Source organism: Panthera leo, chromosome D2, assembly GCF_018350215.1.
Source record: "Panthera leo isolate Ple1 chromosome D2, P.leo_Ple1_pat1.1, whole genome shotgun sequence".
NCBI classification, from domain to species: Eukaryota; Metazoa; Chordata; class Mammalia; order Carnivora; family Felidae; genus Panthera; species Panthera leo.
Genome location: NC_056689.1, coordinates 86,652,623 through 86,676,696, shown reverse-complemented (window position 1 = coordinate 86,676,696; position 24,074 = coordinate 86,652,623).

Sequence of the window (24,074 nt, the reverse complement as noted above, 5' to 3'; positions counted from 1 at the left end):
TGTTTACTGAGTCTGAGGGGAACCTTTGAAAATAAAGGAGGGAGGGAGTGGGAAGAAGAGAAGGAGAGAGACACAGAGAGACACAGAGAGAAGGGAGAGATAGAGACAGAGAGAGAAGAAGGTAGGGAGGAGCCCCAGGGCCAGCACAGATAGGAATGGGGCTGCCCCGGGCCACCTGGTGGCAGTCAGCATCCGCTAGGGGCAGAGGTCACCTGGTTGCCCACCCAGAGGGCAGCCTGACCGTCTGGGGTCCACGGAGCAGACCCTCAGGCCGTCCATGATCCTCCTGACACTGGAGCAGGTGCACCATGGAGAGGGCTCCGTGAAGCCAGCCCGGGTGGAGCTGAGCCATGCAGGGGGTCCGCACAGCTCCGGGGAGGGGGCTGGAGCCTGTGCGAAGCAGGCGGCGGGTGATTCCTGGCAGGCCGGCGTCCGTCCGAGATTGGGGGAAGCCCCGGGGCACCAGCGGCCATCGCAGGCATGGGCGTCCTGGTCACTGAGGCCCAGCAAGGGCATCTGGGTGGAAGACACCATACACGGCAGGAGGCAAGGTCATGGGTCACCTTTCCTGGGAGGGACCCACAGGGATTGCACTTGGTGCGTTTGCCACAGAGTCCTGACCCCGCAGGACGGGGCTGAGTCGCCACCAAGACTGTGGACCCCTCACTGCAGCCCGGGGCACAGTTCAGCACACCCTGCTCCCCAAAGCCTCGATGGAAACCATCCAATGTGACGGGCAGAGAGAAAAATGATGTTAGGAACGCACAGAGAATAGCAGCGTCATGTGGCCTAACACCCGTGCACTGGAGCCCAGGGGTCGAGGAAAAAGACAAGGGGGCAGGAAAAAACCTGAAGAAATAATGGCCCCAATTTTCCTAGATTTGATGAAGAACAATCATACGGATGGATAAGGCAAATCCAAAGGGAAATAAATGCGAAGGAACCACACCTTGTGAGGCTGGAAACTACAAAGAAAGAGAAATTTTTTTAAGTAGCTGGAGGAAAAACTTGGTTCTTTAGAAAGATTAAAACAATTTCGATGTGTCCCTAGGAGATGCATCGGAGAACAAAGCACAGGTTGCCAACGCCAGGAGGTGGGGAGGAGAGCCAACCACAGAGCCCCGGTCATTAAAAGGCAAATCGAGGGATATGAGAAGAACGTTTAGGTTGATAAAGCTGATCGCTGAGATGAAATGCAAAAACTCCTTGAAAAACACAACTTACCCAAACCGTCATGGAACAGAAGTCTGCACGCCAACCCAAGTTAAGGGTCATTCTGCAGACTGACTTGTGCTGTACAAGAATCTCAAGGGTAAGAAATATAGAGACGGGCTAAAAAAAACCTGTTCAAGATTAAAGGGGAAAGAAAATTCAGACTTCGTGAATATTTTATCGATGGAGAGCAAACCGAGCAGACTGAAAGTGGCCTCATTTGGGGTTTTCTTTGACAATTACCTCCTTTTGCTCATTCTCTTGCTTGAGCCGAGAGAGGGGCCCGCTGGCTAACACTGTCCCTTCGTCCAAGGGCACCTGAAGGTCGATTCTCATCGGCCCAGTCAGTGGCCAGTGAAAAGCACTTAGGACCTTGGAGGGGACACGGCTCATAAGAGAGATTATGAACATTGCTGTCAGGAGGGTAAAAGCTGTTTGTCAAAATACAATGACTGATGTGATCGATAGATTAATTAATTCAACTAAGTGGCTAAATTAGCATCAGATTCAGGATTGACTTTTCCAAGCCAATCTGGATTTTCATTTGCTCCCGAGTTACTTTCATGGGCACGGCATGATGTGATCACACGCACTCTCCCTTGTTCAGCTGGTAACTAGTCTACGGTTACGTGATTGTCCAGTCGACTCTGGCTAAAGGGTCCTAGATCTGTGCTGTAATTGCAGAGATTTTGCACTGAGTAGTTCCTTTTCAAGGAGGTTGAGGTGCGTTTTTTTTTTTGTTGATGCTTTTCCAAGAAACAGAGTCCCCAAGTTCCGATGTGTGGGAAACATTGCCCTCCGTTGAGGGTGCATGCCCGGAGAGCTTTTGGGCCAGGTGCCGACAGGCCTCCGAGGGTCGCATGAGCGCCTTGCTGCGCTGAACCCCTCAGGGCGACGCAGGGCAGGTCCGGCGTGAGGAGGCCGTGTGGCAGGCGAGCCTTCGTCCAAATCAGGCCTCCGTGTGGTGTCCGCAACCAGAACTTTAATGAGAGGCATTTCTATGGAAACAAAAGGAAAACAAGGGCTAATAGTTACTATCATAAACTCAATTTCTCAGTTTGGAGAGCAGCCAGTTGAGAACATTTCTGGCTTTGGGCTTCCAGCGTCTTTAGATGGTGGACTAAGGGTGGCAGTTCCATCGTGCTGGGCGCCCCTGGTTTGCAGCTCGAGGTCCCTGCTGGTGTCGGCAGGTGTCCCAGTGAAGTCTCTGAGAGGTCCAGGCAGAGGCAGGCAGAGCGTTATGCCGACAGGACCCGTGGTGGTAACGTCTCTGAAGTTTACAGCAAGCCGTCTGCCGTCATCAAGCTGTTGGGCCTTTGGGAAAAGGGCAGTTTCAGTGCCAGTGATTCCAAGTCAGGAAGGTGGGAGGGAAATCGGAAACATCAGTTTGGAGAGTTGTAGCCAGATAGCGGAGGAAACCAGAAGAATTCAGGACCCAGGAGCAGAATCTGGCGAGGGGCTGCGGCTTTCTACCGAACGGTTACTCATTCTACTCCCAGCCTGTTTTTACCAACGATAATCGCGGCCAGAAAAAGTAAATCTAGTCTCACCGACCACGGCCTGACTATTTACATAAGTGCAGTGGGAACGATGATTTTATGCGTACTCTCAAGTACAACATTCCGGTCAAAGCTTTGGTAAGATCCAGAGGGCTTTATGGGCTCCCACAGTCAATCTTGGTTCCTTAAAACTGTCCAGGAATAAGGAAGCTCAGAGATTTTTTTAAAGCATCCCCAGGCTAAGAAACCAAGTCAGAGACTCATCCAATTGTTTCCTGTTCCAAGGAGAACAGATGCCTTTTGAACTTAGGTCAAAACCTATATGGTAGTGAATGTAAGATATTTCGATAGGACTTTCTGAATTCCGGAGGGATCAGAAAAAAATAAATGCTTCATTTCTGCTTATGCAAAAGTATATTTCCCCAAACTGCTGTGATTTACGGATAGCTTAAAAGAAAGGAGAAAGGGGATTCTTTAAATCTGGAAAACAAAACACTAAAGAACTAACAATGCTTTGAAGAAAAAGTTATAAAACTTATAACCACCCCATTAGTTCATTCGATCCCAAGTAATCAATTCTCGGTTCACTTGGGTTGGGGCGGGCGGGCCGATGTATGAATCGGTGTCTTCATTAGAGTTGTAGAAATTCTCACCGAGTTCAACGGCTGGATCCTAAAGTTCTCACCTGTGTTCTGGTCCTTTCCAGGACTCTCCGTGGAGATGAAGCCTTTCTACCTGTGCTTGATTGCAAACGCTCTCAGGGAAGAATCAAGAGCCAATAGTAACTAACTGTGAAATACAAAAGTTGCAAAAGTGGCCACAGTGAAAAGATCTGGTGAGAGCTCACTATTAAAGAAGGATGCATTGATGAGGACATGTGGTTATTTCGGTAACATATAGCATTTTGAAACAGTAATTAGAGAGAGACTATACGGATGGCAGGACATTGACAAATTTCTAGGCATTTTGTGTAATTCTGAAAACATTAATCAACACGCACCCAAACAAATAAAACCTAAAGAAGCTAAGTCACAAACGCCGTCTCTGCAGCCCTACCCCAGACCCGCTGAATCAGAGTCTCCAAAAACTCAGAATTACGGGTGCCCATGAGTTCATGACTTTCCTGTGGCAGTCGCGGGGTCCGGCCGGGGTTTAAGCCCACTGCCTGGCGAGCACGGGGCAGAATGAGCCTGGCCCGACTCTGGGCTCCCACAGGCCGGCTGCACGCACCCCTCCCGGCAATTAATGGGCATCCGCCAGGTTGCTTCACCGTCCCTCACCGTCACTTCCCCAGCCGCCAGCTGCAAACACTTGATCCCCGGAGGAGGCGGGAGGGGGCTTGCTTAGAGGAGAGAGGGGAGGTCATTACTGATCGTGGGGCTCCTCCCGCCCAAGCGCGAGCTGGACCCTCTGCGGGCCAGGAGTCCTCCCGCGCACCAGCGCCGGCGGCCCCGGGGGCAGAAGCCACCCTCACCTCGCGCTCCCACGGCAGCTGAAAGCCTGGCGTGGGGCTCGCTGGGAGCCTTCTTCCACACCAGCGTCTTTTGAGTGATCACTGTGATTTATCATAGAAATGAGTGTGTGGTCTTTGCCGGCCCCTGGCACAGAGCTCCTAAAACTCTTGGAATTTCCTAAGTGATGCGCCTAAATGTGTCTTTTGTCCTGTGAACGAGGTGACCCTGGGCCGCCCCTCGGCCGCTGCAGGGTGGGGGCTGGTTGCCAGGAACCAGCTCAGAGATGGGGGCTTGGAGCGCTCATCCCGCCCCGGCCTCGGGCTAGAGACCCAGAAGGGGGTGTCCGGAGAGCTTCCGGGGTGCCGGGGGAACCTCTGCGCCCCTTCTCCACCCCTCCCCCTGCACGTCTTCGGTCTTCCTTTCCGGAGCTGTGTCCTTTCCTAAAAAACCAGCGATCCGGTGAGTGAACCGTCTCCTGAGTTCCGAGAGCCGCTCTAGCAGCTTGATCGAACCCCAGGAGGGGGTTGTGGGAAACTGCCACCCGCAGCCAGGCACCCAGAAGCCCAGGCGATGGCCCGGACTGGGGACCAGGGACTCACGGGACCGAGCCCTCACCATCTCCAGGGGGACAGTGTCAGGCGGGTCTGGATGGTAGGACACCCAGCTGGGTCAGAGGGTTGCCGGGTGCATTAACGCGCACACACCCCACACCCACACGCCCACACTCACACCCCCCCACACCCCCCACACCCCCGCACACTCACGCACACACACCCCACACCCACACACTCTCACACCCCCCCACATACGACACAGTCTCTCACACTCCCCCCCATGCATGCACATTCTCACACACACACTCATTCACACACCTCACAACCACACTCTTGTATGCACCCACACGCACACACTTACACACAGTCACACACACGCACACTCGCACACATTCTCACACACACATTTGCACACCCATCCACACTCAACCCCACACGCTCAGGTCCCACACCCATGCAAACACATTCTTTCTCTCTCTCCCTCTCTCAAACACACACACACACACACACACACACGCAAATGCACACTCATACACCCCCACCCCCACGCAACACTCACACACATATTCACACACAATCGCATGTGCAAGTGCACACCCACCCACTCTTACACACGCCCACACACCCACACGCGCACCCTCTCGCACATGCACGTGCACTCGTGCCGTCATCCGTGAAGTTGGTCGGATGTCACTCTTCAAAAAGATGTCCGTGTTCTAGTTCGGTGTCTGTGTTCTAGTCCGGTGGTTGAGGCCGTGGCCTTACCTGCAAACAGGGTCTTTGCAGATGTGATTAAGGGTCTTAAGCTGAGATCATTCTGCCAGAGCACGGACCCTAAATGCAACGACTGGTGTCTTCATGAGAGAGGAGAGAGGGATTTGCACCAGACACAGGGCCCAGAGCAGGGGAGGAGCCACGGGAAGACGGGGTAGAGAATGGGCCGAGGCTCTGATCCCAGGAACACCTGGGGACACAGGAGCCAGAAGAGGCAGGAAGGGCCCTCCCCCGGAGCCTCCACAGGGAGTCTGAACCTGGCTTTGGGCTTCTGCCTCCAGAACTCCAGAGACATTTCTCCTGTTGAAGTCTCCGCGTACGTGGGTTTGTCGCGGCCGTCAGGCCCCCCGACCTCGGCCTTCTCCTGGAGTGTCCGTGGCATCGGGGATGCGCGCAGGGGGCCGGAGCCTGGTGCCACGTCCATCCAGGGGTGTTGTGCTCCCGGGGAGGGGCCGACAGCCTCTCCCTGGGCCTCGTGAGGGGGGCCAGCACGAGGCCGCTCCCGCCCACGGACTCTGGACCCGCACCTCCAGGGCAGGTACCAGGAGGGTGGACGGACGGGAGGAAGAAGGCGGAACCCCCCAAACCCCCAGCCGGGCATCGGCCGAGACGTGGAGAAGGGAATGAGGGAATGGGGTTAAGAGCCAGCTTGGGAGAGTTACTGAACAAGACTGACTTTCACAAAGCGAGTAACAAAAAGCTCTTACATTTTTCATTTTCAATCAGTCTGCACTATAAACATCTTTGTTTGGTTTTCACTCTGGGCAGGGAGGCCATTTAAATTTTAATTTTAATAGCTCCAAAATATGAGGGCTGTTACTCTTGCCTACGTTCTTTTCTTGGAAAAGATCAGAAGCTCCTTGCCAAAAGGAAGATAAGTCACTAGCTTAATAAATAATGAAACGCAAAGCAAACTACTAATGCTTAATTTTTCCTACCTCCATGAATATTTCAGCAAACAATGGAGGCTCTTTATATCGCAATAACAAGGGCTCCGGGGGCCAGGGGACGGGGGCGGGGGCGGGCTCTTTCTTCCCTTGACTCTCCCGATGTCATTTGTTTAAAATTAAGGCAGGAGTTAGTATCATTTTCCGATTCACTGAAGAAAGACATTTATATTGCAGACGACACCTGATGGCATCTGCGTGCACACACCTCCCCGAAGGCAGCGGGCAGCTTCCTCTCCCAGAAGGCGTTTGTCAGTGAGGCTGGACCCCGCTCTGCCTGCCGTGCACATTGGCGACGCGCTGAGCACCTGCCTCATCGTGGTCCGCCCGTGTGCGCCGACGGCTCGGTGACGCCAGTGTCCCACGTGGGACGGCCAGCTGTCATGCACGGTGAGGGAGACCGGCAGGGACAGGGCTCGCCTGCTTGGGGCACACACGTGGGGAAATCTGTCACAGATACACACGTGTGGGCACACGTTCACACACGTGCATGCTCACGCTCACGCTCACATACCCCCACCCTCAGAACCGGCTGGCCTGCGCCCAGGGGCTCCCAGGGCACGGGCTGCAGGCCAGAGGTTTCAACTCCCCAGAAATTGCGACGTTTCCGGCTTGCCTTCATGCCACCGAGCCCCTCATTCTTCCGGCTTTACGAACATGATGAAAGCCACCCTCGGTCAAACCATTTCCAAAATTCCCGGGACATCGGCCGACACCGTGACCTAGTGACCCTCCCCTTCCCACCTCTCGCAGCCTCACGGTAAGAGCCCTCCCTCGTCCCCCGGGCAGGTGCCGAGCCTGGTGCGCACTGGGGACACAGAAACGGCTCCCAGGCCCTGCCATCCTCCCAGGCACCTGAGGCCCGATCAGGACAGTCGGGACTCACGCATGTTCTTTCCCCTCAGGGGACAGTGTGTGGCATCCCGGGGAGGTGTGGCCAGGCACGGGGACCTCTGCGCTGACTCGCAGCTGTTGTTTCACACTTGCAGGGGGGCCTCTGTCCTAGCAGTGAGGGGAGGGAGCCAAGTCAGGACGAGGGGGGCGACACGAGCCAGGCAGTCGGGTGGTGGCCCGTCCAGGCTGCGGGTGTGGGCGGCTGAGTTCCTCACCCCTTCATGTTCTGTCCACACCCCCGTTCGCCCACCTGCTCGGCGGCCGGGCCAGAGGGGTGGGGATACGGGATCACCCTGGTGGGTCAGACGTGGCCTTGTGGCTGAGGTCACTGAGCTGGGTCAGCCCCAAGGCCAGCGTCCATCCCTAGGAGGCTGCTCGGCTGCGTCGTGGGCTGGCCCGGCCTCGGGCCTGCTGTAAGGGTCCCGTGCAAGTTGCTGGGGTGGGGTCTCAGGAGCACGGGTGGGGCACAGAAGAGAGAGGTGGAAGCCAGGCACACAGTGTAGACGGAGGTAGAGGGATGGGCACACAGTGTAGACGGAGGTAGAAGGATGGGCACACAGTGTAGACGGAGGTAGAGGGCTGGGCACACAGTGTAGACGGAGGTAGAGGGATGGGCACACAGTGTAGACGGAGGTAGAGGGATGGGCACACAGTGTAGACGGAGGAGGGAGGTGGAGGGCCAGGCACACCGTGTAGACAGAGGTAGAGGGCCGGGCACACAGTGTAGATGGAGGTAGAGGGCTGGGCACACAGTGTAGATGGAGGTAGAAGGATGGGCACACAGTGTAGACGGAAGAGGGAGGTGGAGGGCCAGGCACACCGTGTAGACGGAGGTAGAGGGCTGGGCACACAGTGTAGACGGAGGTAGAGGGATGGGCACACAGTGTAGACGGAGGTAGAGGGATGGGCACACAGTGTAGACGGAGGAGGGAGGTGGAGGGCCAGGCACACCGTGTAGACAGAGGTAGAGGGCCGGGCACACAGTGTAGATGGAGGTAGAGGGCTGGGCACACAGTGTAGATGGAGGTAGAAGGATGGGCACACAGTGTAGACGGAAGAGGGAGGTGGAGGGCCAGGCACACCGTGTAGACAGAGGTAGAGGGCTGGGCACACAGTGTAGACAGAGGTAGAGGGCTGGGCACACAGTGTAGACAGAGGTAGAGGGCTGGGCACACAGTGTAGACGGAGGTAGAGGGATGGGCACACAGTGTAGATGGAGGAGGGAGGTGGAGGGCCAGGCACTCAGTGTAGACAGAGGTAGAGGGCCGGGCACACAGTGTAGACTCCTGCTCTGGGCCCGGGGCTCAGTGCTGCTGGGACCCAAGAGATGTGGAGCAGCCCGGGCAAGTGACTCCCACGGCTGAGTCTCTCAGGGGGGGCCCGGCCCCGGGGGACATGGCAGCCCACTGTGCTGTGGGCAGGTCCACACAGGCGGGCCAACCGCACCCTTGCATGGACTGCAGAAGCCCCTCTCCCAGGATAAGTGCAAAAATCACCCCCGGGGCTGATGGGCCCCCGAAGGTGCCTGGAAGACACTCCACCGTGACCCCAGTGGGCGGGGGACGAATGGCCAGGGGAGGGTGGGTCCTCTCCGCCTGGGGGCCTTGGCCACGTCGCCCCTACGCCTGGTCCCTCTTGTCTTGAGGTCAGCATGGCGAGAACAGGGCCTGGTCTTGATGACGGAGTTTGTGGTCCCTGCTTCTAGAGAAACAAGACAGGCTCGCGGGGAGGTTTCTGCCAGGGCCACCTGAGAAATGCGGGGTGTCCCCCGACCTGGAACCTGGGGGATGTTTCTAGGGAAAACTCTAAGGTGACAGTCTGCGTTAGTCTGTGTCCGCCCCTTTAGCCGGGGACTCCGGGGCCCCGATAAGGGACCCCCACCCTGAGCTTGACCGAGCTAAGTCCTGCCGGGGACAGCAGCACCGGGGCCGCCACCCTCAGAACCCCCTGTTGGCATGGCTCTCCCCACACGGCGACAAGCAGCTTTCAAGCGCAGACCCCTGTGGGGACTGTGGCCTGGAGGTGGGGGGGGCGGGTGCTCGGGGATCCCCGAAGAGGATGGGGATGGGCCCAGACCCATCACTCCACGACCCCCCCTGACCTGGGCCTGAGCAGGGCAGCCGGACCCCTGAGGGGACTGGACAGAGGGGGTGCGGGGAGGAGCCGTCGCCCGGGCTGGGCACGCATATCAGGGTCCAGTGAGCAGCTGTTTTCAGAAGGTCACAGCGGCCAGGCCACAGCGGAGCCCAGGGACCGGCTGTGTACACAAGCCCTAGGCAGGGACACCCCATGTCCAGGTGGCAGAGAGGAGCCACCGGCAGCCCCACGAGGTTGTGGGGGAGCCCACGTGGCCGCGAACCCCGAGTGGTCCTGAGTGCAGGGAGGTGGCCCCAGGATTCCGGAACCCGGTGAGCACTTCCTCATTTTACTGCCCAGATGTGGAGAGCAGACACAGGAATCCACGGTGCCCCTCGGCCAAGGGGCCAGTGACCTGCCACCCAGAGGCCGGGGTGTCAGGCCCGGGGAGGGGCCGTGCCCTCCCCAGCAGGGTCTTCGTCTGGGGAAGCCCCTTCAGGACCCCCGGGGTCCTTGCTGTGAGTGAAGCCCAACGTGGGTCACCCGGAGAGGGCGAGGGTCACCGGTCCACGGGCATCTGCTGTGGTTGGCCAGTGACACCTCCACCACAGGGGACCATGTCAGCTGGATTTCCCGACTAGGACCCTCGTGAAACTTTACCGATCTGCACACAAGTGGCTACCTGCTTGTGACTGTCGGGAGACTTACCTGGTGACTGTCCTCGGGACACTCAGGGCCACTTAGACGTCACCAGCATGCGGGGTGTCCTGCCCGTGTCCCGCCCTACAGGTGTGGGGTCGGGGGGGCCGCGGCGTTAGCCAGCACGTGCCCTGCTCCTTGTTTGACACCCGCCTCCTTGTGTGGGTCTGCCCGCGGCTCCCAACCCCCCAGCAATGCCCACCCTGTCGTGGCCACCACCTGGGGCGCCCCTGGCCTGTCCACCAGCCGGGGTGGCAGCCCAGCCCAGCAGTCACAGCGTTGCCCCAAGAAAGGACAGGACCGCTGGGCACCCCCTGGAGGGGGCAGTCCTCACACTGGGCTGGCCTGCGGGACCCAGGCCCAAGGGGCTCCGTGGCTGGCAGGTGCCTGGAGGGGGCGGTGCCAGGACATCAGGGGGCCGCGGGGCAGCCCGTCCCCGGGAGCGTGTGTGGTGCCTCTGGGGGTCCTGGAGGGCAGGCGGTCGTGGTCTGTGCATGAGGACGGCGGGCTCACGGGGGGCATTCCCAGGGGTTCCCAGCTTCGGTGAGTCCAACCGTGAAATTTTTCTTTCTATCAAATCGCCGAGCACGGTCACAGCCGACTGAGCCTGCATTCAAACAGCTGCCTGCGGCGTCGGGGCTCCGGGAGGGAGGACGGCGAATGCCCGTGAATGGTGGCAGCGAGCCGGAGGAGAGGGGACAGCTGCAGACACACAGCCGGCGCCTCCGCGGAGGCTCTTTCTTCCCCGGACCCAGGAAGGGGCGGTCTCCGGGGACGCAGATGCTCAGGGCCACTGGAGCCGAGCAGGCGCCCTTGCAGCTGGACCTTCGCCAGCTGAGCCCAGGAGCCCCGTTCAGAGGTCCGGGCACCAGCGCGTCCCAACGCCACCTGCGTGCTCCCCACCCAGCCCAGACTCGCTCCCCGGACTCAGAGGGCCCCCCGGGCAGGGCCAGCGTCCCCAGTCTACAGACGGAGAAACTCGGGCGTGGCGGCTGAGCGAGTGGCCGGCAGCTGCCCCACGAGGCGTTAGCGGCCCGCGGGTCCGGTTCCAGAGCCCGAGCCCCGCGGGGCACCTGCCACCTCCTCCCCTCAGCGCCCCGGCCGCGGCCCCTGCACCTGCCCTGCGTGCCTTCCGGGTCCTGCCTCGGGCCTAGAGGAGCTGGGGCTGCGGAAGGAGGCACCTCCCGCCCCCACCTGTCCCGGCAGCCGCTCCGAGGACACCGTGAGGTGTTACAGACCCTGTCCCTTCTGGAAGCGGGAGCTCTCTGAACCCCGGATGGAGGCCACCCCGTGTGGTGGGACACGGGGGCTGGGGTGGGAGCAGAAGGAGGGGCCAGGGAGGGGCGAGGCGGTAATCTGGGGGGCAGTGGCAGAACTGGGGGTATGAGAAGGGACAGGCTCAGCCCGGTTTGGGAGGCAGAGCCCACACAGACACCGACGTTGGGTCCCGTGTAACCAGTCGTGTTGGTAACGGCCACACTAGTGGTGCGGACACCTCTTCCCTGCACGCACGGCAAGGTGGGGACGCCGGCGGGGGCGGGGACCCAGTGCCACAGGCCGCGTGTGGAAGCTCTGGGCAGAGGAGGTGCGGCCGGCCGGGGTCGCCGCCGGCCCTCCTCACCGGGGTGCCGTGTGTGTGTCCTCGGTCCGTCCGCCTTCTCCCCAAACCACCGTCCTTCCCATGCAGACATGTGACCAGTGCGGTCCTGACCTCGGGGTTTTCCTCTCTCTTCTTAGCGGACAGTTCAGCTCAGGCCCGTCTCCGTTTTCTTCCTTCTGCACCACCGGTCCAACCCCTGTGCCTACGCCCCTGCCAGCGCAGGGTCACTTTCCGACCGGTTTGTAGACATTAACCAGGAAACCAGCCTTCCCTTCACTGCCTTTTGCAAAGTGTCCTCAGGGGTTCCTTTGTCCGTTCACCCCCTTACAGTGGGTGAACAGTGGGATTTTTCTCATTTTGAAGTTTCCGGGCTGTCTTTTTGTGGTCATTTATCGTCTGAGTTTGTGTCTTACTTCGACCGGACTAAACGTCTGTCATTCTCCTGCTTTCTTCTGGAATTTCCCATCCCATTCAGCTTTTCTATTTTGTTTGTGGATTCCCCTAGGACGATTTGCTGTAGGAGTGAGGTCTGGCCGCCTGGCTCTCAAGCTCTGGTGGCAGGGCCACCTCCAGCCTGACCCTGGATGTGCCAGTCGCCCTGCTGCTGTGTGCGTGCCCCAGGACACAGTCTAATGTCCTGACCTCACAAAATGTCTGTTACCCAGGAGGACTGGTCTAACCTCGACTTCGCTACAGAATGTTTTGAATGCATATGTATTTGTCAAAATCAAATTTAGAACGAACGTGATCAGTTCTTACACACACACACCCTTTTACGGACTATTATTAGAATTACATCAACTTTACAGGTTAATTTAGGGAGAATTAATATCTTTGGAATACTGGCCTTTTCTATGAATATGGCAGTTTCTTTTATTTCTCTTCCGAACTTCAATAGCATTTAAAGTTTTCTTTGTGAATATCTAACCTACTTCTTGTCAGATTTCTTCCTGGGACTCGAGTGCCAGTGTTGTCATGGTTATGGCAAACAGGGCCGTTTTCCCATTTTTCTTTTAACTGGTCACTGTTTTCATAGGACATCTGCGGATTGTTACGGGTAATTTCGCAGCTGGCCTTTTAATCCTCCTGTTTGTAACATGCCCCTGGAGTGGCCAGGCACAGGGCCCTGCCTTCCTGAAACAAAAGCCAATTTACTTCCTTTTTTCCCCCTCTTTATGCCTCTGATTCCTTTACTTTATCAAATTGTATCAAAGTAATAGTGAACATCTCTGTCTTGCTTCTGACTTAATGAGAATAACGATAGTCTCTCCTTAGGACCCTGGCAAATGTGGACCTAATTAACTTAGAGCTTTCAATCAAGAATGGACGCGGGATTTTATCAAATGCCTTTTAGGCACTTTGGAAATAATCATGCTTTTTTTTAATCGATGCTCGTTACATGTTGATTTAGAAGAAAAAAATGTCTGAGTGTTAAACTACCTTTGAATTCCCAGGATGAGCCCACCTGGACGGTCTTGTCTTGTCTTGTCTTTTCTTTTCTTTTCTTTTCTTTTCTTTTTCTTTTCTGTTAGATTCTACTGGCTAATATTTTATTTATTTTAGATTTTTACATTGATATTCACATCCAAGATTGGTTTGGAGCTTTCATTTCTGTGCTACCTTTGTCAAAATTAAATATCGATGTTGTTCTGCCTTAATGGACATAATTTGGAAGATTTCCTTCTTCTTCTACGCCCTGAGACAGTTTAAATAGCATTAATTATTAATTCTGTTTAAAAGAATTAATATCTTTGTAAGATCGAGTCTCTGTATCCAAGAATGTGGCAGATCCTTCCCTTTTCTCCAATCTCCTGGAAATAGCAATGGAGTTAGCTTTTCCGTGAAGATTCTGCGCCCTGCCCTTGGTGACGTCGGGTCAGGGTTCAGGGTGCACAGCCTTCTGTCACAGTCGCTGCGTCTTCCATGGGAACGGATCCACTGACAGGGCTTTTTCTCCCAGGTGCCCTCCTACTTCACATTTTCCTAGAAAAGCATCCACATAAACGAGGTTCTGTAAGTGATTCCTCCTGTATCCTTTATTAGTTTGCCCATTTGTGCTTTTTCGACATTTCTTAATTGGAAACAGGATAACTTGGTATTGGATTTCTTTGGTTCTTCTGTTTTCCAATCATTTTTATTATTACCTTTTAAGTTCCTTTCTTGTGCTTTTATGTTAATGTTATTCTTTCTAAAACTTCAGTTGGATGGTTGATATTCTGTTTGGTTCACAATCTTAAATATATTTTTCCTCAGAGGACTGTCTTTGGCTGGAATGTGCATGACTTTTCCTCTGGTTATTTCTGAGATGCTCTATTTAATAAATTTGTTTTGATTTCTTCTTGAATCTCAGAGTTGTTTGAGACAAAGGTGTTTTTATTCGGTTAGCAAGGCTGTTTGTAGTTGTGGGTTTTTTTTAAATTTTTTTAAGGTTTATTTATTTTTGAGAGAGAGATGGACAGAGTGTGAGCAGGGGAGGGACAGAGAGAGAGAGAGGGAGACACAGAATCTGAAGCAGGCTGAGCTGTCAGCACAGAGCCCAATGTGGGACTCGAACCCACGGACCACGAGATCACGACCTGAGCCGAAGTAGGACGCTTAACCGACTGACCCTTGTAGCTGTGTTTTGATGTCTGATTTTGCTGTCATGTCAGACAATGTTCTCTGCCCTCTTTCTACTTTGGGGACTGTTCGAGGGGTTTTGGGGAACCTCATTTGGGATCAGTATTTGAATGTCCACAGGCACTTGAGACAAAAGTTTTTTTCTCTATCCTCAGCATATGATATAGGTCCCCATTGGAATCTCTAGCTGATACATAACATTTTACGTTTGCCTTCTTGGCCCATCATTAGCTGAGACAGAATTAAAGTTTCTTGTTATGAATACTTTCTACTGGTTTTACTGATGCTTTCTTAATTCGACCTTAACCTTGTCTGATGGCAGGACGAACTCTATCTCTGGCCTGTTCTCTTCTGTCCCATCTCTCTGGGTCACTCAAGTGGTCACGGGTCCTGCTTTAACAGCAGGTAACTACTTTGCTTTGTGGTCCCATGTCAGTCTTTTGCATTCAGCAGGTGTGTGTCAGGCCCATAACATTTACTGATATGACTCTGGTCTTATTATATTTTATGTATTTATATCTATTTGTGGTTTATTTATATTTTGCATTTATTCATATTTTTGAATTTTTATGCAACGCTTTCTGTTTTGTATTGTTTTTATTTTTTTTTCTTCCCCCCAAATGATCTGTGGATTCTGTGCCTCGGTCTGTGCGGCTGGTCCTCCCCCTGTGAGGACGCGCCTCGTGGGGAAGCTTCTCCCTGGGGCCGGGGCATGGCCGCGGTGACCCAGGGCGCCAACGCTCCTGTGTTCCTGCCAAGTTCAATGGATGCTGATACTTCCTCAGTTTCTCTAGGGTGCGCGTATGCTATTTAAATCTCCTCACACTTTTATTGACAGATACACAAGTTCCAAATGTCTTCTCAAAAACTGTTTTCCACCCACCGCCTCCCCTGTTCACATCTCCTGTGCTGCCTCCTCCACGCTGACCGCCGTGTCTCTCTGTGGACGAGGCTGCCCTTCCGATGTCTTCAGGAACGGCTCTGCGAAACCCCACCCTCCAGTCCTTGCAAGGTGCTGGGTTCTGAGCGGTGCTGCTGGGTAAAGTAGAAGATACCTCGTTAAATTAGAATTTCAGGTGAACACCAAATAATGTTTTTAGCATGAGTATGAGCTGTGTGAACATTTGAGTCAGGACCGTGTTTTATGGGACATATTTATACGGAAAACTAATGTTTTATCTGAAATTCGAATTTGACTGGGTGTCCTCTCTGTGCATGTGTGTGATTTGTTAAATCTGCCAACTCTAAATCTGAGTGACGCGGGCGACTGGAAGCCAGCGTCCCCTCACCTCTTAGGCGACCGTGACAGGTGGTAACGCAAGGTGGGAACGCGACAGCGGACTGAAGGCCAGAGCTCCAGAGGTAGTGGCGGTCAGGCCGGATGGAGACGCTGACGGAAGTCCCCCGGGGGCACTCGGGGCTCTGCGCTGCCCCCCCGGCCCACAGAACCGTTCATTCTTGGGAGAGGGTGAAGCCAGAGGCCCCTGGTCCAAACGTTGGGAGGCTGGGGACACCCCTGCCTCGTTGAGGTCTACAGTGGCCGCTGCGGGGTCTCCCCGGCCCCACCAGATCCCCGAAGCACACGCTCCAGCCTGCTCTTCCTCAAGGCTGATGTCCTAGAGCCCCGCCTGGGTGCCCCTCGCCTGGGATTCGGGGCCATCTGTGACCTGCCTGTGACTTGTTTGCCAAACTTATACAGAGGTCACAGCACGGTGCCGACCAGGAGCTGAGAGGCGGCCTTGAAGCCGCGGCCTGGGCGTCTGGCTTCAGGAGCCGTCTGACAGCCCCACGGAAGTCACGGCACCGGCCCCGTTCTGCTGGGACATTGCCTGCTCGGCCCAGAGAGCGCTGAGACCGAAGTCTCTGGGACAAGGCTGAGCTCCGGGAGAGCCCGCGTGCCCCACCCGGTAGGCCCCCCGAGCCTGGCCCGTCTGCCCCCCTCCCACGGACATGCCAGCCCCTTCTGCCACACAGCACTTTGTCCTCCAAGGTGGGCCCGGGACAGGGGTGAGTGAGTCTGGGTCAGCAGGTGTGAGGCTGCTCCCAGGGGCCGCGCCCACTGGACGGAAGACAGACAGGGGCCGGGTCCAGAGGAGGACCCAGCGTCTCCCTCCCCGCCTGCCCCCGGCCCGGACCTGGGCAGGATTGGGGTTGGCCACTATTCACACCGGAGGCACAATCCCAGAGACACCACGTAAATTGGGAATGAAGGGAGGTCACTGGGGCCACCGTGGCAGTGGACTCAGGCTTTTGCCACCTGTCCGGTCCCCTGAGCAGCGTCAAGGAAGGAGCGAGAGAGGAAGCTCAGGTCTCCAGTCGTCCATCTTGACCCAGAGCTGCGGCTGGCCGACTTCGCACAACAAAGACAAGTGACGGCGTCTCAGCAGCTCCTGCAAGTGGGACCACGGACTTTGCATGAATCCCAAAGAGGGAACCTGGGTCCTAGGGGACTCCTCCCCATCCCCAGCATCTGGTGGCTCCCACACGGACTTCTCTGTTGGGCATTGTCCTGGGTGGACGGCACCTTATGTGTAGGACACATGGTCTCTTCAGGCAGCGGGGGTGGGGGGGGGCACATTTCTGTTTCTTTTGGAAGTGCTGTGGTTCTAAACACGGTCAGGCTTGAAGCCGTGTCCAGGCAGGTGTCCGCCCCGCGTGGGTGCAAGGTTCCCGCGACACCTGAGGCTCCCACAGGTGGCTGGACCCATGGGAAGTCCAGAACCCGGCCGGAGAAGGCCACCGTGCTCGTTAGAGGGCAGGTACCCCGAGGTGTGGGAGGCAGTGCTGGCCAGTCACCCCTGCCGCCGTGGGGGAGCCTCTGTCCGGGGTCGTTGTGGCTGAGTCTCATCTTTGTTGTTCTGGAACACAGAACGTCTTTCCCTCCAGTCTTTCAGCCACAGGTGACAGTGGACAAAGCAACAGAGAGACAGGTGTCCCCACCTGCCCCCGCCTGTCAGGTGCACGCAGAGGGAGAGCGTGCCGTCCACCCCCGGCAGCACAGAGACCCAGGGCCCTGGGTGGGGGGCAGGGGGAAGGGCAGGGCAGGGTGACCATCCACTCTGAGGCAGAGAACTTGCTAGAACTGACATGTTTATTTCTCTTCCTTCTTCAGATCAAAGGCCTCTTGAGTAAGAATTAGAATTGTCTAAGGAACAGTGACTTTTTCCTGACTTTCCCTCCAAATACATTTTTGATAGTAAACCTTAACTCTCTGGGGGAGGGGCAGTGAACCACCAGAAGGGATCTCTGAGGTTCTGCAGACAGGAGCTGGGGCGTGGCTGGTGCGCATGTCCCGCACCCTCGGAGCGGCCGACAATGGAGGGAACCCCCCCCCCCCAACGTCACTGGGAGAGGACAAAGTGCCAGAGCTCTGGGACCGCGGGGGCACTGTTTCCCGGGGCCGTCGCCCTGTGAGGCTCTCCTGTGCAGCCAGTTGGTTAGAACCACACCGCACCCCCACTCTCCCTGCAAGGCCAACCCTGTCCTCCACTGAACAAGCCTCCTTTGGGCCGCTTCTCCCCGCTTCGCCACCACCAGGCCCTCTGCTGGGGAGCTGCCTGGGACTGAAGGGCCCCGTCTGCCCCTCCCCCACCTCCAGACCCCCTGGACGACACCCCCACGGGTCCGCCCTCCCAGGCGGGCCTGTCCCGGATGGATGGTCCCCCTTCCCCGAGAGTGCCAGGCTGCCTGCCTGCCCCGACGGGTCCGGGGCAGCTGCCCAGGTCACAGCAGGGTCCCCAAGCAGGGGGCAGGGGTTAGGAGACTTGAACACACAGGGAACTATTTGGGGCCTCCTCAAGCAGGCGGTGGGTGCAAGACACCAAGTGTGGTGCTCTAGGCCAGGCCTGGGGGCTCCTGAGCTGGGGGTGGGGGCGGTCCCAGGGGCATCTGGCCCCGTCAGTGGGGAGAGGTGACAGCAGGGCCTTGCTCAGGTTTGGGCGCTCGGAAACCGCACCCCATTGCCCACCCGTGTGTCCACCCTGCCCACAGGGGCCTGCTCTCCACCCTAATGCCCGCAGCAGGCCTGGAGCTGTGCGTTAGGCACGATGCCCGGCACAGGTGACCGAGTGCTGGCTCCAGACTGTGCAGGTGTCCGTGGCCCTGCCACCCTCCCGGGGGTCCCGTCCTGCCAGGGCCTCCTGGAAGCATCTCACTTCTTCCCAGATGTTTCTGCCGAAAGAACTGGGCCGTGACCCAAAGACCTCTCTCCCCAGGGTGGGGCTGGGGCCATGCGGAGCGCCCCCCCCCGCCCCCCACCAGAAGTGTGCCAGCAGATCTCTCCTGTTTGCAGGACATTTTCCACGGATGATGTTTGAGTTTGGCTGCTTCCTCCAGCAAATCCTGCTGTGGGGACAGTGAGGGGAAAGCTGCAGTTCTGGAAGGTTCTCCTTGCCTTGTGCTTTGCGCACAATGAAAACCCCTCTGGGAATCCTTCTCCTGCTTGTTCTCATCCTCAGACCAGGGCCTGAAGGGGAAAGCCATCAGCCCACCAGCTCTACCAACTACGGCAGGCAAAGTCCTCAGGTCCCAGCGGGTGGGGGAGGCAGTGAGCCCCTCCCACACTGGAGACCCATCAGGAGAGAGGGCCCCCAAGTCACCTTCTTGCAAGGTTCTGTAAAAACAAGACAACAGGCCCAGACTGGAGTCGCTCACGCTAAGCCCCGCGTCACCAACCCGAGGCCTGACGACAGGTTAGGCTCCCCCAGAAATGGATCCTTACAGCAGTGAGGCGGGAACCGCCCGGGCCACGCGGGGTAGGTCATCTGATCGGCCCCCGCCGTCCCCTGAAGAAGAGCGACCCACCAACCCGCCTTTGGCTACCGTAACCTGCTCGTCAGCTCCTTCCGCCTCTAAGTTCTCCATTGCATCCGGCCTGTCGAGCGCCTTCCTGTCTGCTGGGTGGGATGCCGCCCAACTCAGGAATCATTGAAGAAACCCGATAAAATCCTTAAATGCACTCAGTTGACGTTTGTCTTTGAGCAGTTCCAAAAGAAGCTGCCATTTTGGGTCCAGGGTCGGTGGCTACGTGGGCGCCTGGTCTCCACGCCCGTGAGGCTGTGGGGCCCGAGCGGGGTGTGCGGGGCGGCCTGCATTAAACAGGTGGAGAAGTTGTGTCTGCCTTGCACCTGCCACCGGAAACAGAGGGTGCGTCCCCGTTTCGGGTACAGGAGGGTGTGGGGGGCTGGGACTGGGGGTTCCCTCTGGCTGCGCCCGCTCGAGCCCGCTTCACCCCAGCTCTGTGGCTCTGGGCTCACAGGCAGATGGACCCTCGTGCTTGAAACACTTGAAAAAACTGCAGATTCCCTGGAACAGCCGTGCGGAGAAACCGCAGAGAAACTTCAAGATCAGCCACAGAACGGTACCAGGGAAACAAGGCCCGAGGCTTCTCCGCTGCAGCCCGGGGGCCACGCCAGGGGCTCGCGTCCCTCCAGCCACGCATCTGCCACATTGCACAGCTCAGGTGACCTTGACTGTGACCGCCAGAAAAATGCTCCGCAGATCTCTATGCTGACTGTCATTGTCCCTGTTTCTTCACCAAAGAAGTGAAGGGATCAGTGCCACAGACCCACTCGACACTTGAGCAGCAAAGCATGTTTCACAATTTGAAAATTCAGGTTTTTTTTAACACTTTATTTTTTTTTTATTTTTTTTTAACGTTTATTTATTTTTGAGACAGAGAGAGAGCATGAACAGGGGAGGGGCAGAGAGAGAGGGAGACACAGAATCGGAAGCAGGCTCCAGGCTCTGAGCTGTCAGCCCAGAGCCTGACGCGGGGCTTGAACTCACGGACCTTGAGATCGTGACCTGAGCTGAAGTCGGACGCTTAACCGACTGAGCCACCCAGGCGCCCCTAAACACTTTATTTTTAAGTAATCTCTACACGAAAGGTGCGGCTTGAACTCACAACCCCGAGGTCAAGAGTCACACGCTGCCCGGGCCGAGCCGGCCTGAGAATTAAGCTTTTAGACTACATATCAGAAATTATGGGATCTGTAGTGCTCCCATGCAAATTCATACCCTTGCTTATATTAACAAGAAAAGGTGAAAATAATTTAATGAGGCATCTGACTCAAGAAGAACCAAAACGTACTGCCAGGTTAAGTGACAAAGGGTGGGGTAAGAATTAAAGAAGAAATTGATCAACAACAAATTGTAGGATCAGTAAATACACCCAAAAGCTCATTCTTTAAAAAGAGGAAGATAATAAAAAACAAACAAACCTGTTAGCTTAGCTAACCAAACCAAGAAGGAAAAAAGGAGACACAAAATAAAGAAATGATAATAAGGAGATAACCCGAGACACAGAGGAAACGAAAAACAACCATAAAGACTATTTTGTTCAGGTCTGTGCGTTCTAAAGTTTGGGTGACATAGATGCTTTTCCAGAAAAATACAGGTGGACTCGGGAGAAGCCAACTATCACAGGGAAACAGTCGTCAAGTTTGTGACTCTCCCTCACTCACACTTGGGCGAGAGCACGCACACTTACGCGCACACATATACACAGCCATACACATACACATATACACCCCCCCACATACACACCCACGCACACACATACACACCCACGCGCACACAACACACCCACATGCACACACATATACACCCCCCCACATACACACCCATGCGCACACATATACACACCCACGCGCATACATATACACACCCATGCAACACACATATACACCCCCTGCACACACACACCCATGCACACACATACACACCCATGTGTTACACATATACACGCCCCCACATACACACCCACGTGCCCACATACACAGACCCACATGCACACATATATACACCTCCCCCCCACATACACACCCACGCACACACATATACACACCCCACACACATACGCACCCATGCGCACACATATACACACCCACGCGCATACATATACACACCCATGCAACACACATATACACCCCCTGCACACACACACCCACGCACACACATACACACACACATATACACCTCCCCCCCCACATACACAGCCATGCATACACATATACACACCCCACGCACATACACACCCATGCGCACACACACATGCACACCCATGCACGCACACATAACCACATGTACACATATCCATGCAAGCCACATGCATGCGCACACACCCACACACAGCCACGCACATCTACACTCACACGCATGTGCACCCCCCACACGTACACATCTGCGTGCACACACCCACAAACTCACCTGCTCAAAACACACGAAAGAACACGTCCAGCGTCACCAGTGCCGGCGACTTTAGGGAACAAATGAGCACAATGTTACGAAAGCAGTCCAAGAGCGTAGAGGACTCAAGGACGAGCTTCTGAACTGTTTGAAAAGATGGCCCGGCCCCTTTCCCTACCAGTTTGGAGGCACAGATTCTCAGCAACTTGTCAGCAGGACCGGACCCCTCCCGCGGCCGCAGGAGGAGCCAGCCCGGCCTGGCCTCCATCTCGGACGTCTGCCCCGGGCTGCGCGGAGACAGAGAGTCCGATTGTCCTAGGCGCCCGCGGTGGAGATGCGGGTGCAGCCCGTGCGGACGGAGACAGCGGGCCTGGGGCCCAGACACAGGACGCGGTCCCAGTGGCCGAAATGCTGCTGTGAGGGACACACAGGGCGCACGTTAGGGACCTCCTGCTGCAGGTGGGCCCGGGTGCCGCCCGGAGACTGGCCAGGGAGGCGTGAGAACAGCGAGGGCAAGAGCGCCCGGAGTGCAGTGTGTCCCTCCATGGGCGAGGCCGGACCGCTGGGTGGCCTCGAGCGGGCCGCCCCGGCCTTCCCTCGAGGCGTCTGGGGTCAGAGCACGGACAGGGAGGAGCACCGGCCCGGCAGGAGTGGACTTTCAGAAGGAAACACACTTGTTCTCACGCCAAACAGGGGAAAGAGCAGGTGGGGCCTGACCTGAATGGTCTTTACTAAATGGAACACCAGCCAGCAAAACAAGAACCTTGTGTCCCCGCCTCATACTTAAGGCCCCTGTATAACTAGGAAAACGAGTTTTAATGTTTAATGCTCTAGGACTTGGAAAATCTCTTACTATATGATGTTGGGAGATGCTTCCTTGGGGGATGAATATTTAATAATCGCTGTGCACACAGTGCCAAGTGTCTCTCGGAATAAACAAAGACACGTTTGAGAAGTCCCTGTGGGAGCTTGTAGCTGACTAACGGGGACTGGAGCCTTCCACCTCCGAGACGGAGCGTGATTGTAGACCCTGACGAAAATAGGGTGCTTGGGTTTCAGAATCACACCCAAGCAGAATTATCATACATACCCCCCCCCCCCAAACGGACCTCATGTTACCCCGTGTACGTACGTATACATGCAAGTACAGATGCTTCATCAGGCTTTGAATTTCAAACTTTATCTAAGAATACAGACACAATACTTGCCAGAAATCTGCCCTGCGGTCTGCACTGCATCCTAATCTTCAAAAGGCCACGTTGAAGCCCTGCTGAGGACATCGCTTGGGAGTGTCCCAGGAAAAAGGAAGCAGCAGCAGATTTAACAAGAGAAATGTCTATTTCTTTTTCCCATAAGGCCTCGCAGGACTGAGTAGCTTCCCCACAGAAGGGAGAGCCGGGCTTCTCCATCCACAGCATGGAGGTTACTTCCTCATGACACAAAATGGCTGCTCAAGCTCCAGTCCTCACAGCCACATTTCCACCAGCAGGCAAAAGGAAGGACCCATGAAGGGTTGCTCTCCCTTTGAGAATACTCCCCTAAAACTGCTTTAAAGTGACCAGAACCTGGTCACTTGGCCACACTGGCCACAAGGGAGGGGGGAAGTGAGGTAGGCTTGTGCCTGCCAAAAATCAGAGTCTGTTCCTGAGGCAGAAGAATGAGAGGAGAGAGCGTAAAGAAAGATGAACAGTACTCGGAGCAGCATGGACGTCCCACAGTCTGGGAGGCGGGCTGTTCGTACTGCTCAGCTAACGCTTTAACATTGCTGGACGTTTTCCTCTTCTGTCTGTCCTCCTGGGCTCACCCAGTGGCAGCCCCACACCCTCAGGCCGGTGCCCACCCCCCCCCAACATGGCCGGGTCACAGCCTGATCCTGCTGCACAGGCCGCGGCCGCACACGGAAGCTCCTCTCCCCACCCCCCCACTGGCCCCGGGTCCCAGGTGCCCCCACGACCGCCCGCGGGAACCTGCGGGGCTGCACCGACCTCCCCTCCCAGAAGGACCCCATCGGGATCTCTCATCCTGGGGGGGAGCAGGTGGGTGGAGCTCATGGGGCAGGGGCCCTAACCTCGAGGGGGCCTTGGCTGTGCCCACATCCTGGGGCCTCTGGTCCACCCTCCTCCGTGCCCAGCCCCGACTGGCAGTGCTCCCACCGCGGTGGACCAGCAGCCCCGCCACATGTTCTCAGGCGCCAGAGGCTGGCAGAAGCTCCTGCAGCCTCACGGGCCAAGCGCCCGCTGCCGCCCCCCCGGCCGGTCCCACCCGCCTGGCCTGGGGCCCCGCTCCCTCTCAGGCCAGCCTTCCTGGAGCCCGGGGCTTGGCATTCCTTTGGCTTGGTTCGTCCTTGAGGTACAACTGAAGTAAAATAAGATGCCCCACGGTGAACGGTGACTGCAGGGAGTTTGGTGTTGTTTTATTTTATTTACTAATTTTGAGAGAGAGAGAAGGGGGGGCAGAGGGAGAGGGAGAGAGAGAATCCCAAGCAGGCTCCACAGCGTCATCGCAGAGCCTGACACGGGGCTCCGTCTCGAAAACCGTGAGATCATGACCGGAGCTGA